This window comes from Vicugna pacos, chromosome 8, assembly GCF_048564905.1.
Source record: "Vicugna pacos chromosome 8, VicPac4, whole genome shotgun sequence".
NCBI classification, from domain to species: Eukaryota; Metazoa; Chordata; class Mammalia; order Artiodactyla; family Camelidae; genus Vicugna; species Vicugna pacos.
The window spans coordinates 28,238,603-28,252,408 of NC_132994.1; the positions used below are offsets into that span (position 1 = coordinate 28,238,603).

The 13,806-nt window shown below is 35.4% G+C and overlaps 1 protein-coding gene across 1 annotated transcript in view; it reads left to right on the forward strand.

Annotated features, from left to right (window-relative positions):
- The window catches only part of GRIK2 (glutamate ionotropic receptor kainate type subunit 2), a 933,693-nt gene that overhangs the window by 116,403 nt on the left and 803,484 nt on the right, over window positions 1-13,806 (forward strand). The window lies entirely within an intron of this gene.

Consider the following 13,806-nt stretch of genomic DNA (forward strand, 5'->3'; position numbering starts at 1 on the left):
CCTCTGCTGGGGCTGTTGACTGGAACACTTTATACCGTATGGCAGCGGAGTTCCAAGGGGAGCTGCCTCACACAGACAGAGAGAGAGAGAGAGAAAGAAAGAGAAAGTGTAGCACGAATAATTAGATTATTCCAGGTAGAGGAAACAGCAAGTCCAAGGGTCCTGAGGTGGGAAATAATTCAGTGTGTTCAAGAGACAGGAGGAAGAGCAGTGAGACTGAACAAGGGGCACAGCGGGATGAGAGACTGTGGGAGCTGGTCAGGAACTGGTCAGGTAGGAGTGTTTCAAGATCCAGGCAGGGAAATAGTGCTGCAGCAGGTGCTGTCTAAGGTGCTGGTTTGAGCAACCCCATATGTATAAGTAATTCCTATACAAGGATCCCCAGGAAGAGGAGATAATGTGTTAGATTTAGGGATATTCTCTTTGGGAACATATGTAGAAATTGTATTAAAAATTTATCATTATGGACATTCTGCTTTCCATAAATTAAAACATAACTTTATATTTGAGAACAATAATGTTCTGAGTACACTGTATTGGGTAAATAATCTACTCCTTTATTATACCAACATAATGTATCAAATGCATTTTGCAATCACTGCTGAAACCTCAGTGGGAGAGATGTTACTGGGCATTATATACTGAGGACTAGAAGATACCTGATCTGAACCCAAACCATAGACAACTTGCTCTTAGTAACATTTTCCACTTAAAAAAAAAACAACCTAAATAAAAAATAGCTAGTGTTCACAGACATGGTAAACAATCTTATGGTTAATGAGGGGAAAGGGGGTGGGAAGGGATAAATTGGGAGTTTGAGATTTGCAAATATTAACTATTATATACGAAATAAATGTTTCTTCTGTACAGCACAGGGAACTATACTCAATATCTTGTAGTAACCTATAATGAAAAAGAATATGAAAATGAATATATGTGTGTATATGTATGACTGAAACATGATACTGTGCACCAGAAACTGACACACTGTAAACTGACTATACTTCAATTAAAAAAAAAAAGCTAGTGAAATGTTACTGGAGATAGCTTCCCTTCCTCTGCAGTCTCTTTCACCCTCATCTCACTCTTAAGCCAAGCTAACAACACAGTTGAAGAGACTTGAGACCACCCTGCATTCAGCATAAGTGGACTTGGAATATTGGTATGGGACAAAAGAAAAAAATTTGGAACAAAAAGGAGAAAGTATTTTTTCCCTTCATAGAGTCTAACTCTGTAGCCTTTAATTGGATTATTAAAGTCAGAGAAAAAAGGCCCTCTAAGCTTTCAAAGTACACTGACAGACACACTTTGCAGTTGTTCTGCTTAAATTCCTCGCCTTAATGGCTTTAATAATAAATTCAGTTTTCTGGCAGGAGCTGAATTCCTTCAGAATTTTCCAATCCAAATAAATGTAGAATTACTGGAGTGCCTTGCTGCCATTATTTGATTTATAAACCAAAGAAAGTGTTGTCCTTTGAGGGATATTTGGCGTTAGAACAAGATAACCCTCTTCTCTCCCCTGAGATTCCCTATTTTGGGGATCCATCCTGACTTCCCTCTGCCTGGAATCTCCATTCCTCTCTCCGTAGCAAGAGAGGACATAGTCCACAGAACCTTGCCAATCCTGTGGGGTATCTCCAGTGAGTTCTCAAATCTCCCAAGTTAGTCACTCTTTACTCTGAGGCTCCCCAGCAAGTAACTCAGAGAACGTTTTCATTGCTTTGTGATTCATTAGGATCCTTTACCTAGGCTCTCAGTTCCATAAGAACAGAGGCCGTTGCTTCTTCTCTTTCATTTTTCTCTTATAGCACCAGCACCAACCCTGGTGCACAGAGGGGACCTGCGAGAAGCCTGCTGAATGTATGCCCGTAACTCCAACATGCAGTTACCACGTATCTTCACATAGTCTGTGCTTTGTGTTACATGAGATCTTTTATTAGCTATAACATGGCCATAGGGTTGGCTGGTGGTAGTTAGCTCAGTGGTAGAGCGCATGCTTAGCTTGCATGAGATCCTGGGTTCAATCCCCAGTACGTTCATTAAAAACAAAACAAAACAAAATTTTTAAAAAAGACCCAAAAAGCTATAACATGATCATGGAGTTGCAATAAGTATTAAGAAAGAGTACAGATTAATTATCTGGTAGAGGAAAATGTCATGACACTTTCAAAATGGTTCATTACAAACAAATGCAGTCAGTTAAAGTATTGTAACTGAAATCCATTCTTTGCAGTAGATATGTTGACAAAAAAATTATCCAGAAATGTCCCACCACAATAAAGCATATGTTATTTGATTTCCTGCCACAATTAGGGGAATCGATATGTGTGACATTGTTCAACTTACTTTCAGCATAAGTAGTTCAAACTAATGAATAAGTATATTATGACAGGGAAAATGAATATTATTCCAGCTATGAAAGATGCTTTGTGCTTCACGTTAAAAGTAAAAAAAGACAAACAGGTTATTTATAGGCATCTGCCTCTGGGGCGCCAATCTTCTGTATGTTGATTCACCTTATGACTAAATGCTAAAAGATCTCACAGGAATAATTTTTATATTCATGTGAATAGGAATTACAATCAAAATATGACAAATACTAATTCTTATTTGCAAAAAAAATTTTTTACCTATTCTATTCAGAATAGAAATAAAAGTTTTGATTTATAGGGTTGTGTTAGTTTCTGGTATACAGTATAGTGATTCAGTTATGCATTTATACATGTATTCTTTTTCATTATAGGTGATTGCAAGCTATTGACTATAGTTCCCTGTGCTATACAGTAAAATACAACAACCATAACATAAAATAAAACCTGTACTGAAGGTCAAAAAAAAAAAAAAAGAAATGAAAGGTTTGCTTACAGTATAGCATTTACTTAATAGTTTTTCTCTGACTCTGGCCTTACCTTTTAAATTATTTTTAAAATTTTCAACAAAAATAAAGAGCCACTTTAACTTTATTTATATTTTACCTTAATGTACAAATAACTTATCTTGGTGTAAAAAGAAACTATACAAAACAACTGGTGAATAGATGAAATTGAGGCAGGGAAAAAAAACCCAACACTGACAAAAATAGAAAAATTGAGTGGTGAACACAAGGAATGTGGTCTTAATAGCCTGAACGGTTGCCAAGACACAAGCAAGAGGTGGAGAAGGGCACTGAAAGACAGTTATTGGTTAATGCCCGTATTGTTAAATTAAATAGAATGTTTAAAATTTGTTGCATATTTAATGTAGCTTATTACAACTAAATCTAGCCATGGTATTTTATTAATTATATTAATTACAGCCTGAGTATGTTAAAGAGATAAGTCCTTTTGGTAGTCTAGTTAAAAATGGCTACTTCTCTTCTTCTGTTATTCTTGTCTCAGAGAACAAAAAAAGTTCCCTTGTGGACACATTCCCTGCCACTTCAGGAATATTCTTAGGCATGAAGTGGCTGGGTGTGTACCTTTCATCTGTAGTAAGTACTACAAACAGGTTTGCAAATATATGTCAGTTTCTATTCCCATCAGCTTTGTATGAGTTTTGGCTTCTCAGCATCCTCGGTATATTTTGCCTTTTTCATTTTTTTTCTTCCTGGAGGGCTAGAGTCATATCTGATTGTGTTTTTGATTTGTATTTTTTAAAAGAGAGATAGCTCTTGTAGTAATATGGATTGGACTGGGGAGACAACATAATGAATATAGACTGAACAGGACATGGAGCTTGGAGATGAGAGGGTGATAGTGGAGCAACTGAGCTTGAAAGGCAGGATAACTGGAAGGATGACAATGTAATTTTTAAAAAATGAGGATATAGCCAAAAAAGAGCTTTTAGGGAGAAGATGATGAGGGCCTCTGAGTTTGAGGTATAATTAATCCTTTAGATGGAGTTACCATAGTTTTGGACTTCTTAAAGGATTGCCATTCCCAGATCATTAAAAGGCATAATTAAAAAAAAATAAAGTTTAACTTTTACAAACCATGTTTTAATAATAAATCAAAGTGTGCTTTGAAAAGGGTACCAAAAACCATTAAAGGGATTTACAAAAGAAATGGATTTCTGAAAGGCTAGGTCTATATGCTACTACCCAATTCTTTGTAGCATGTTTTTAGTCTGTTAATGGTGAATTCAAAAAAGTTACATAAATTTTATGTAGAGCTAAAGTCATTAAGTTGGGAAAAAGGATGAATTGTCTGGTAAAATATGATTAGATGGACACTTTCTAAGAGAATTTTCTGTTATGGGCATAGACATTTGGACAAAATTCCTAATATTTTAGAAGACTTCAAGAGACTTTATTCACATTTTAGCCTATAGAAAACTCAAGCAGTATTAAAATTTGATTGTTCTTAAAAATGCCACAGATCAGTCATTTAAAAAAAATTTAACTTACACAAATATGAGTCCTTAAATAGAGGAATTTCGAGTAATATAATACATATTGGCTCTGAATATGTATATATACACATACACACACAAATATATGTAAACTGAATATATATATTCAATCCCCTCCCTCCAACATTTATTCCTCTATGAAACAGTTTTTATGTTTCATTAACTAGAATGATATACCTATGATAAAGCTCTACTCTTTTGGGTATGGCTCATTACCAGCCATTTAAAAGAGACATTTATGGGGAGGGTATAGCTCAAGTGGTAGAGCACATGCTTAGCATGCACAAGGTTCTGAGTTCAATCCCCAGTACCTCCTCTAAAAATAAATAAATGAATAAGCCTAGCTACCTCCCCCCTCAAAAACAAACAAACAAAGAAAAGAGACTTTTTTCCCCCTAGATTTTGAATATTATTAGGTTAAATAATTAAATTTTGAAAAAAACTTGTGGGTCCTGTAGTCGAAAATGTTACTGGAAATTTGCCTTGAACTTTAGAGGGTGTTTTTGATTCTTCTGTTGTTCATCTTTTGAACTTCTACTAATTCTTCCAGGCTAAATTAGTTTGGAGTAGGTGGTAGGAGGTAATTACTGGGTGACAAAATACCCCCAAATATTTAGAGCTTATTGCACTAAAGGTTTATTCTCACTCACATCACAGGCCAGTGGTAGTCTGGTGGAATTTTATCCCATGTAGCTGAGATTTTTGAGATCACTAGGAAAAACTGGTTACATGCTTGGTACCTAGGTGCATTTACACATCTTTAGAAGGATTCAGTCAACCACAGCCATTGAATGTCCTTTCTTATTATTCAGTCATAAGAAAAACTAACAGGAAATGATATTATTCAGGACAAATATTTCTTCTCAGATTTTCACATCCATAAAACCAGCCATCCAGTGCAATGGGACAATGTCCTCACTGGTGATATTGACCAAGATGGCCTTAAGATTCCCCTCAACTTGACTTAACTTGGCACAGATTTCTCCCTGACTCCAGACTCCTGACCTTCCTTTTCTTAGAGCACTTACATTAGAAAAACTTGTAGTTGTAAATTCTTTCTCTCCCACTTTGAGATGTAAATCTACATCTCAGGACTGCCTTTCTCAAGGACCTGGGCAGCATGCCTCTGAAATGAAACCATCAAAAAAAAAAAAAAATGATGCCTTACCTCTCAGTCTCTTACTAAGAGTCTATGGGAGGGTTGGAGTCTAACTTCCATAAGTACCAAATGGCAAGCATAGATGGGCAAATCTTATTGACCAGCCTCACCCCTGATGTCCTTCAGTACTTTCCCACTGGCTCACCCCAGCACTTAGAAACTCTCCTGCCTTTTGTTCCAGGGGGGTTGAATTCAACCTCTCATCCATATTGCATTAGTCTTGAGTAGAGTCTTCCTTGCCTGTTTTAACTCCTTCCTGTGCAATTTTTCATTGCCAAGAGTAGCCAGTGTATATAATTCAGTAATGATTTTCAGATAAAACTGCTTTTTAATCACTAATTATCCTGTAAATTTTGTTCTTATGGTGGGTGGGTGTTTAGTATTTTGAGTCTCTTTTATTTCTTTTTCCATGAATTTTGAAATCTAAAATCACAGAAACTTTTTTTTAAAACAACAGGGTGTTTCTTTGAGAACATTAATTACCATCTATATCAAGTATCTTGAAAATGTTAATTTTCCTTCTCCCAGTCTTGCAACTCAGTCCTAAAGAGCTTATCAAGATGCAGACAAAACTTTAATTAAAAAATTATTCAAATTAAGGTGGTATTTGTAATAACTAAATTATGATACACCTAACTCACAGGAAAATACTAACGCTATGATAAATAATAAGACAGGAATCAAATGGACTGATTAGTCCTGGAGTGTCAATGTGGCCGTCTGGCTTGTTAGAGGTGGTTTTTTTCCCTTTATATTTTTCTGTATTTTAAAATTTTTTAAATTACTTTATCAAACAATAAGTATTACTTTAAAATGTCATCATAAAACAGTTTTATCTACTCTCTTGAACTTCTAAAAGGAAAACAACCAAGAACTTTGCTTTTCCGATTCACAGATTGTGGAAAAAAGAACAATACATTGTAATTAGAAGGTTTTAAAAATTTTCCCTTAGAATAAATGCTTTTTTGATTTGATATTTGACATTTTTTCTCCATTAATAGTTACAAACCAGTACTGATGGTAATTATCTTCAAAATTTATATTACAGGATTTTGAGAATCATGATAACTTTTTTATGTAAGAAATTATTGGTTTTTGTATAATGAGTTAGATTCCACTTTGTAGGGAAACTATGTTTATAATGACTCCAAAATGAACAATGTTCATCATTCTGAACATTTTTTTTCTTTTATTTGGCTTTCATGGCATGGTACTTTGTAAGCTAGAGCACCATCTTTCTAAGGTGCTGAGGCTTGTTGTAGTATGGTTGAGTATAACTTCTGACTACACATAGAGCAGGCTGTGATCTTTCTCCATCATCTCAGAAGGTTTATGCCCTTGACTTCCTCAAAGGTGTCTGAGATCACACATTTCCTAATAGCCGAGGCTTACTGATCCCTTTGTCTCTTGGTCTCCCTCAGTGAGACAAGGTAGTAGATGGGCAGATTAGTTTGCTCTGGACGTAAGAGGGTTTGTCCTTCCACCTGGAATTGGGCCCTTCTCACTTGCAGGACTGTGGCTTGTGAAAGAGAGTGAACTAACCAAAACAAATAGGGTACTTAATCTTCATTTGTCAAAACTGTGGCTGCTCTGCTTCTTCGATTTACATAATGAAAAGTTAAATAAATTTCTGCAAGATTCAATTTCTACAAGTTTTCTATTTCTAGGTTGTGCAAATAAGTTTTTATAACCTAGTTGAGAAGAATGATGAATAAAAAAAACAATTCAATGTTTATTTGACTCTGCTGTGGAATAACATTATGTGCTTTATTTATGTATTATTTTTCTTCCAATTTATCTATAGTAATTACTGAAATACTATAAGATGGCCATGTGTAATTTTGTAATGATAATGAAAACTTAGGAGATAGAATGTCTAGATTCACTTGTTTCTTGAAAACTTTTCTTAAAAACACATATAAAGTTAATTCATACCTTAAACAAGTAAAAACTAAATTCTGTTCATTAGTAAACATATGCAGTTACCAGATTTGTATTTGATTAAAAACTATGATCTTTCTATACACCTGCCTTATTCAGTTTCACTGACAATTCCCAAAGGTAGTCCTAGAAATTTCAAGCTTTTGAATTTGAAACTACTATGTGCTCTTTCCTATTTGATTGCTAATATGAATTTTTTTTTGCTGATTTCTTTAATTTTGTCTTAGGTAACCTTACTGAGGTAGCTGGGGTTATAAAATAATCACTTAGAGAAATTATTTACATTAGATTTCAGTGTTTAAAACCAATGACCATTTGCTGATTGCTTAGTAGATGCACATGACTATACTTATCTCCAGGAATCAGGGGACTGTGATGCTTGGTGGGCACCACAGAAATAGAATTCATGGTCCTTTATGTTTGAGAAATATAGTTTCTTCTCAAAAGGACTATTTCTCCCTAATAAACCACAACAGTATCTAAAGGGGCAACTCAGTTTAGCAGGAAGAAAGCAGGGGAGGAAATATTTTTTTTTCAAAAATAGTACATTTTCTGCTTTATTACTTGTATCACTCAGGATCCTGGCAGGAAACACATGGCACACACCACTCTAGTAATTAGGCTCGTTTAATGAACAGACTGTTGGTAACGTGTGGGCAGAATTAAGGTAAATCAACAAGGTTAACAACTGCAGGGGATCCAAAGGGGAAGGAGTGGTTACCAGAATCCCTAGAGAGCTGTAGCTGAAGGAGAGGTGGACCAGCAGGAGCTGCGGGCTTAGCTAGAGAAATGTAGCCACTGCTAACATGCTCTTGGCAAAGAGGGAGCCAGGGGTATAAATACCCCCATCTCTCTTTCTTTCCACTCTCTGATCAGTTAGTAGTGCTTCTCATTGGCCAAGTCCAAGCTGAATCCAGAAGGCAAGGCATAGAGGTCTGCGTCCTGGGCGCAGAGCATGGTGGAGAAGGATGAAGAACACATCTGTCGGGGAGGAAACAGCAAATGGAGGAGATTCAGCACCACACTGAGGACTGAACCATAAATTTTGAGACAGTACAAAGGTAACATGGTTCTTTAGTGTTTCCATGGGGCAAATAAAGTGAACTTGACAGGATTACATATTTGAAATGCACATGGCTTAATATTAAGTTGCCAAAACAATTTTGGAACTGCAGTTGAATCTTGAACAATGCTGGGGTTAGGGGCACTCACCCTCTCTCCAATCAAAATCCGCTATAATTCATAGTCAGCCCTCTGTATCTTCAGTTCCTCATCCTTGGATCCAACCAACTGTGGATAGTGCAACATTATAGTATTTACTATTAAAAAATATCTACGTGGACCTGCACAATTCAAACCCCTGTTGTTTAAGGGTCAGCTGTATTTTAGAATAATGTCTTAAAGACAACTAAATTGTAATTTACACACCCAATAGAATGGTACATGATTCATTAACCATCCTCAGTCTTCATGAGTCACTCTGATTTTTAACTGAAGAACCATAGCATTTTGGGGGTAAACGCATACCAAGGTCTTCAGATTCAGGGGGTGCAGGGCTAGGTAGCTGGGTTATACTAATGCTAGCTAAGATAAAGTGTTGTAAGTCCGTGTTTCATAGCACTCTCCTGTACCATTCCCAAGGTCAATAGCTTTGTTTGCCGTGACTTAATCACTATGCAATGTTGTGCAGAATATTCATTTTTGTTTGGTTCATGAATAGATAGTGTCAGTCTTGAGTTGTACTTGGCAAAAAGTGATAGGAACAAAGGGACAAATCTTAGATTATAGAAATGAGTTGGTGCTATGCTCAAGAGAATTAGACTAATATTGTTACTTTTAAAATGTTTAATTATTGAATACATTCCTTCTGCAAGTAATTTAATTTTAGAACTTCAAATTAAGCATTACTTAGGAACCATTAATTTATAGCAGCAAATGGATGTTTTACTTAACTTTTATATTTTCAATATGAATAATAAGTAATAGTTTGATTACTAAAATATTCATAAAATAAAGTATTATCCAAGCAACACTTAAAGCAATATTCAGGAGAAAATAATAACTAACAATTTTTGAATTTCCCTGCTATTTTTCTGAACAGGTTGATTAATCTCTATGGAAAAACATTGCACACGCAATTGATATTCCATGGAATTGCATATGCATGTTATATACTGAAATATAAAACTTCTCTTTTTTGTCTATGACTCTAGCAGTATAAAAACATTTCAAAAATGCTTTTTAAAAGTATCAAAAACATAATTTTGTGTCTCTAGAGTTAATGGTAATTTTGTTTTATTTTTGCCTTGAATCCAAAAGGAAACAGTTATAAATATTTCCTAATATTTCTCTTTGCTTTCCTTTGAGCACAAACAATTTTTTTCCTCTGAAGTCAATTTTGAACATTATATTTTTCTACCTTCTTTTAATCATAAATAGTTGGGGGGGAGGGTATAGCTCAAGCAGTAGAGTATGTGCTTAGCATGCAGGAGGTCTTGGGTTCAATCCTCAGTCCTCTTCTTAAAAATAAATAAACCTAATTACCTCCCCCAGCCCCACCAAAATAAAATAATTAAATAATACAATGGTAAATAAATAAAACATTTAAAAAATCATAAATAGTCAAACTTCCAGTAAATTTAAAAACAGTCACTCTTTTTTTGCATTTAAATCACTTATGTTTTACTTTTTAATGATGCATTGGTGAATTGTATTTATTTTGCATTTGTAATTAGAAGGCAGAACAGTTGTGATGGCTTCATTTAAAGTGATATGTCCCTTAAAATAGCCTACACTACCAAGTAATTGTTTCCTCCAACAAGGGAGTCTAAAAACACTCTTATGTAAGATAATTTCTTGTAAAACAGTGAGCACTCTTGTCTGACTACAGCTATATAAACGGAGCTTCCATAGCCCTATTGACAGAAGTACCTACTGCTGTTGCCTGACATGGCATTCCATATCCCACTTCCCCTCTCCTGGCTACTTTATGAAATTCAAACCCATTATATTATTTAATACACCCTTTCCAAACTATTAAAATCAATAGAATAAAATGTGGTAATATAAACCATGTGATAAAAATGGTCAAGTCACTCTAACATTCCTATGTCCCTTTCAAAATCCAGTTTAATCCTTTAAACAGCCTCCATGCAATCATCTGTGTCTTCTTTATACCCAGCCCAATCCCTGTTCATTCATGTGTTCTGTACACATTCATTGGGAACCCACTGCCTACCAAAAACTGAACAAAGCCCTGGGAGTCAAAGATAAAGTACATGCAGTTCTGCCCTCGGAGTATCATGGTTGAGTTAGATGTGTCAACAGATAATTACAAGAGCATGTCTTCAGAACCAAACCAGAGCATAAACAAGAAACAGAGAGGTAAAATAAACAATGTGAAATGGTAAAGTAAGAGGTCAATTCTATCTGCGGAATCTAGGAAAAAGTACTCCAAAGAACTTGAAATGGATCTTTGAAGGATGAACAGGAGTTTTCTAAGCGCAAAGTGGGTATGCAATACATTTCAGGCAGAGAAACCAAACTCTTGTGTAAAATGTAGAGAAGTTGGACATGTCTGAGGAACGACAGAATTTAACTTGGCTAGAGGATGTACCGTGAGATGGGGAACAACAGGAGACTGAGCCTGAAGGTGTCATATGTGCCATCTTATGAGGTATGGGGGTCAGGGCAGGGGATTATTCTCTAAGATTACCTTTATTCCTACCTCTTCCTCCACCATTGCATCCCCCCAAAATTCCCTTTAAAACTGCATCTCAGAAAATGTGGGGAAAGCGATATAATTCACACTAAAGAATTAACAGACATTTCCTTAACTCTTCTATAGGTATCTGATAAATCTTAGAGTTTCAGAAGGTCAATGGTTTAGAGGAGGGATCTTTGAGTGGGACTATTTCTTCGTAAATCATACTATTCAGTCAACTTTTCTCAGATGTTTAAATTATAAAATGGAGATTATAAAACACTTCTCACCAGGCTATTGTAAGTATCAAATGAGAATATATGTGAAAGTCTTTAGTAACTGACAAAGTGCTATCTACTAATAGTATTTTATTTAAGTGGTCCTGGATCCCAACCTTCTCCTTCTTGCCATAAAACTTAATTTTTCCTTTCTGTAATTGAGCCCTTTTCAGTTCTTTTCCTTCTTTCTCCTCCCTCCCTCCCTTCCTTCCTTCCTTCCTTCCTTTTTTCTTTTTTTTTGGAAAGGAAATTGCCATGGGCTCTCTGCAAACAGACTCTGATATGGAAAGTTGAGCATACTGGGAGACAGTGGTTTATAGGAAAAGCTCTCTGAATATATTCCTGTAAGAGAGTGAGGAAGGCTCTTCAGAATTGTTTCCAGTTGAGGAAATAGGCCAAGCCTTGGTCCCGCCTCAGTGAGTCCATGGCTGAGAGCCACCTCTGGGTGAGGCATTTCCAGCAGGGGCATTCCAAGTGAGCAGGCAGCTCTGCAAGGTCAGTAACAGCCCCAGCAGCTGGGACATGTGTGCCTATGATCTGAAGAGGAGATCTGGTCAGATCACCACAGCACCTTCCTTCTTTCTCTTTCTCCACCTGGTTCCAGTGTGAAGTCTGAGGTGTGAGCTGCCCTTGCTTGTGAAAATACAGGGCTCCCCACCAGAGGAGGTTCAGGGTATCCCCCACTGGAAAATCAGGGAGACCGTAATCTTGAGGGTCCTTTGTGTTATACATTCAGGGGTTCCCAGAGAGATTTTCAATGTCAAATTGTCTCCTCATTACACTCTTTTAATCTTTGTTTTATTTACCTGAGTCCCCAGATTCTGGTTTTGATTCTGGAAAAGTTTTTCTTTCTGTTTTTTTTTTTTTTTTACCTTTATGTATCCTCATTGTCATATACCTAACGATGACTTAAATGTATGTACTATTTTTTACATGATAAAAGCAGCTTTTAAGGCAATAAGCATAGTATAATGCAAAATTTAAAAAGAAATTTATATGTATAGCTAGAAAGTTATCCACTGAAATAGCAATTATTCCTGTATTGTAAAATTACTAGTGATTCAAAATTTGTTTTCTTTTTAGTAAAGTTTTATACTTCTTATTTTCTTTGATAAACTTTTTTATAATCATAAATAAGCAAGAATCATTTTTTTGAAAAATTATATAGTACCTTACAGTATACAAAATGCTTTCACATACATTATTACATGTAATACTTACATCTAACTTCCTGCCATGTAAGATGATGAAGGTCTTACAGGGATTATTTCACAGATGTGAAAACTGATTATTCATAAAAGTTCCCGTCCAAGTTCACACCACTATTATGTTGTTAGGATCTGTGCTATAACAGATCTTACAAGTCCAAAAGAAGTACTTTTTTCCAGAAGGATTGTGTCCTTCTTCCCTCCAAACTATCACACCTCAAAGTAATGACCAGACTTATGATTTTTAAAATTAACTACATTTTTAATAGATGTACAGTTCTCTTGGTTTGTTTCACATGGATCATAACTATCTTCTCCCTACTTAAAAAATTGAAAAGAAAAAGAACTATGGTTACAGCATTCAGTAGAAGACTATTCAGGCAAGGCTAGTCATTAAATTTAACTGACTCTTTTTTCCAAGTAAGTTGCACAGATTTAAGCCTTCAGGGAAGCATGAAGTTAAGTTTTTCCAAGAACTGTAAAGTATATTTAATACCTTACCTATTAGAATATTTTGAACATTACATCTTGCCCATAATGTAGTGATATTAAAAACTTAAGAATCTCTACTTCTTAACATTTCCTATATAAATTTTATATTGCCTCAGTGTCTTATACTTGTAATTTTATATTAAAGTGATGTTTTACACTAAAGTAGTTATATATATGAGACTCTAACAATATATGAAAAATTTGGTTTATCAGTTTGGTTGGTTTTCCTTTAAGGACTGTGCTTGAGGAAATATTTCTTAATGAAAGTCGAGGTAGTTCATCCAGAGCAATAGAAAAATAATAGGATTTCTATAAAATAATTTGAGGGTATAGTTTATAATATACCCAGTGATTGTTTTACTGTGAGTTTGGGCATTGGTGATAATGTAGTAGCACGATGAACATAAAAGAACTAGATCTTTCTTTACCTTTGTACATAGGTGGGCATGAACAATTCTCTGTGGTCCTAAATAGAAAAATATCTACTTTGTACTAAATATAATTAAGACCTTCAGGACCAGACCACTAGTTCTCTGGGCATTTTGAGGCTTTTAGAGAAGAAGCTGGTCAGAGAGTTTTTAGCAGTTTTATAGTAGCAAGAGTCTCTGAGTGATAGGAGAATGTAAGCAGAGTCTT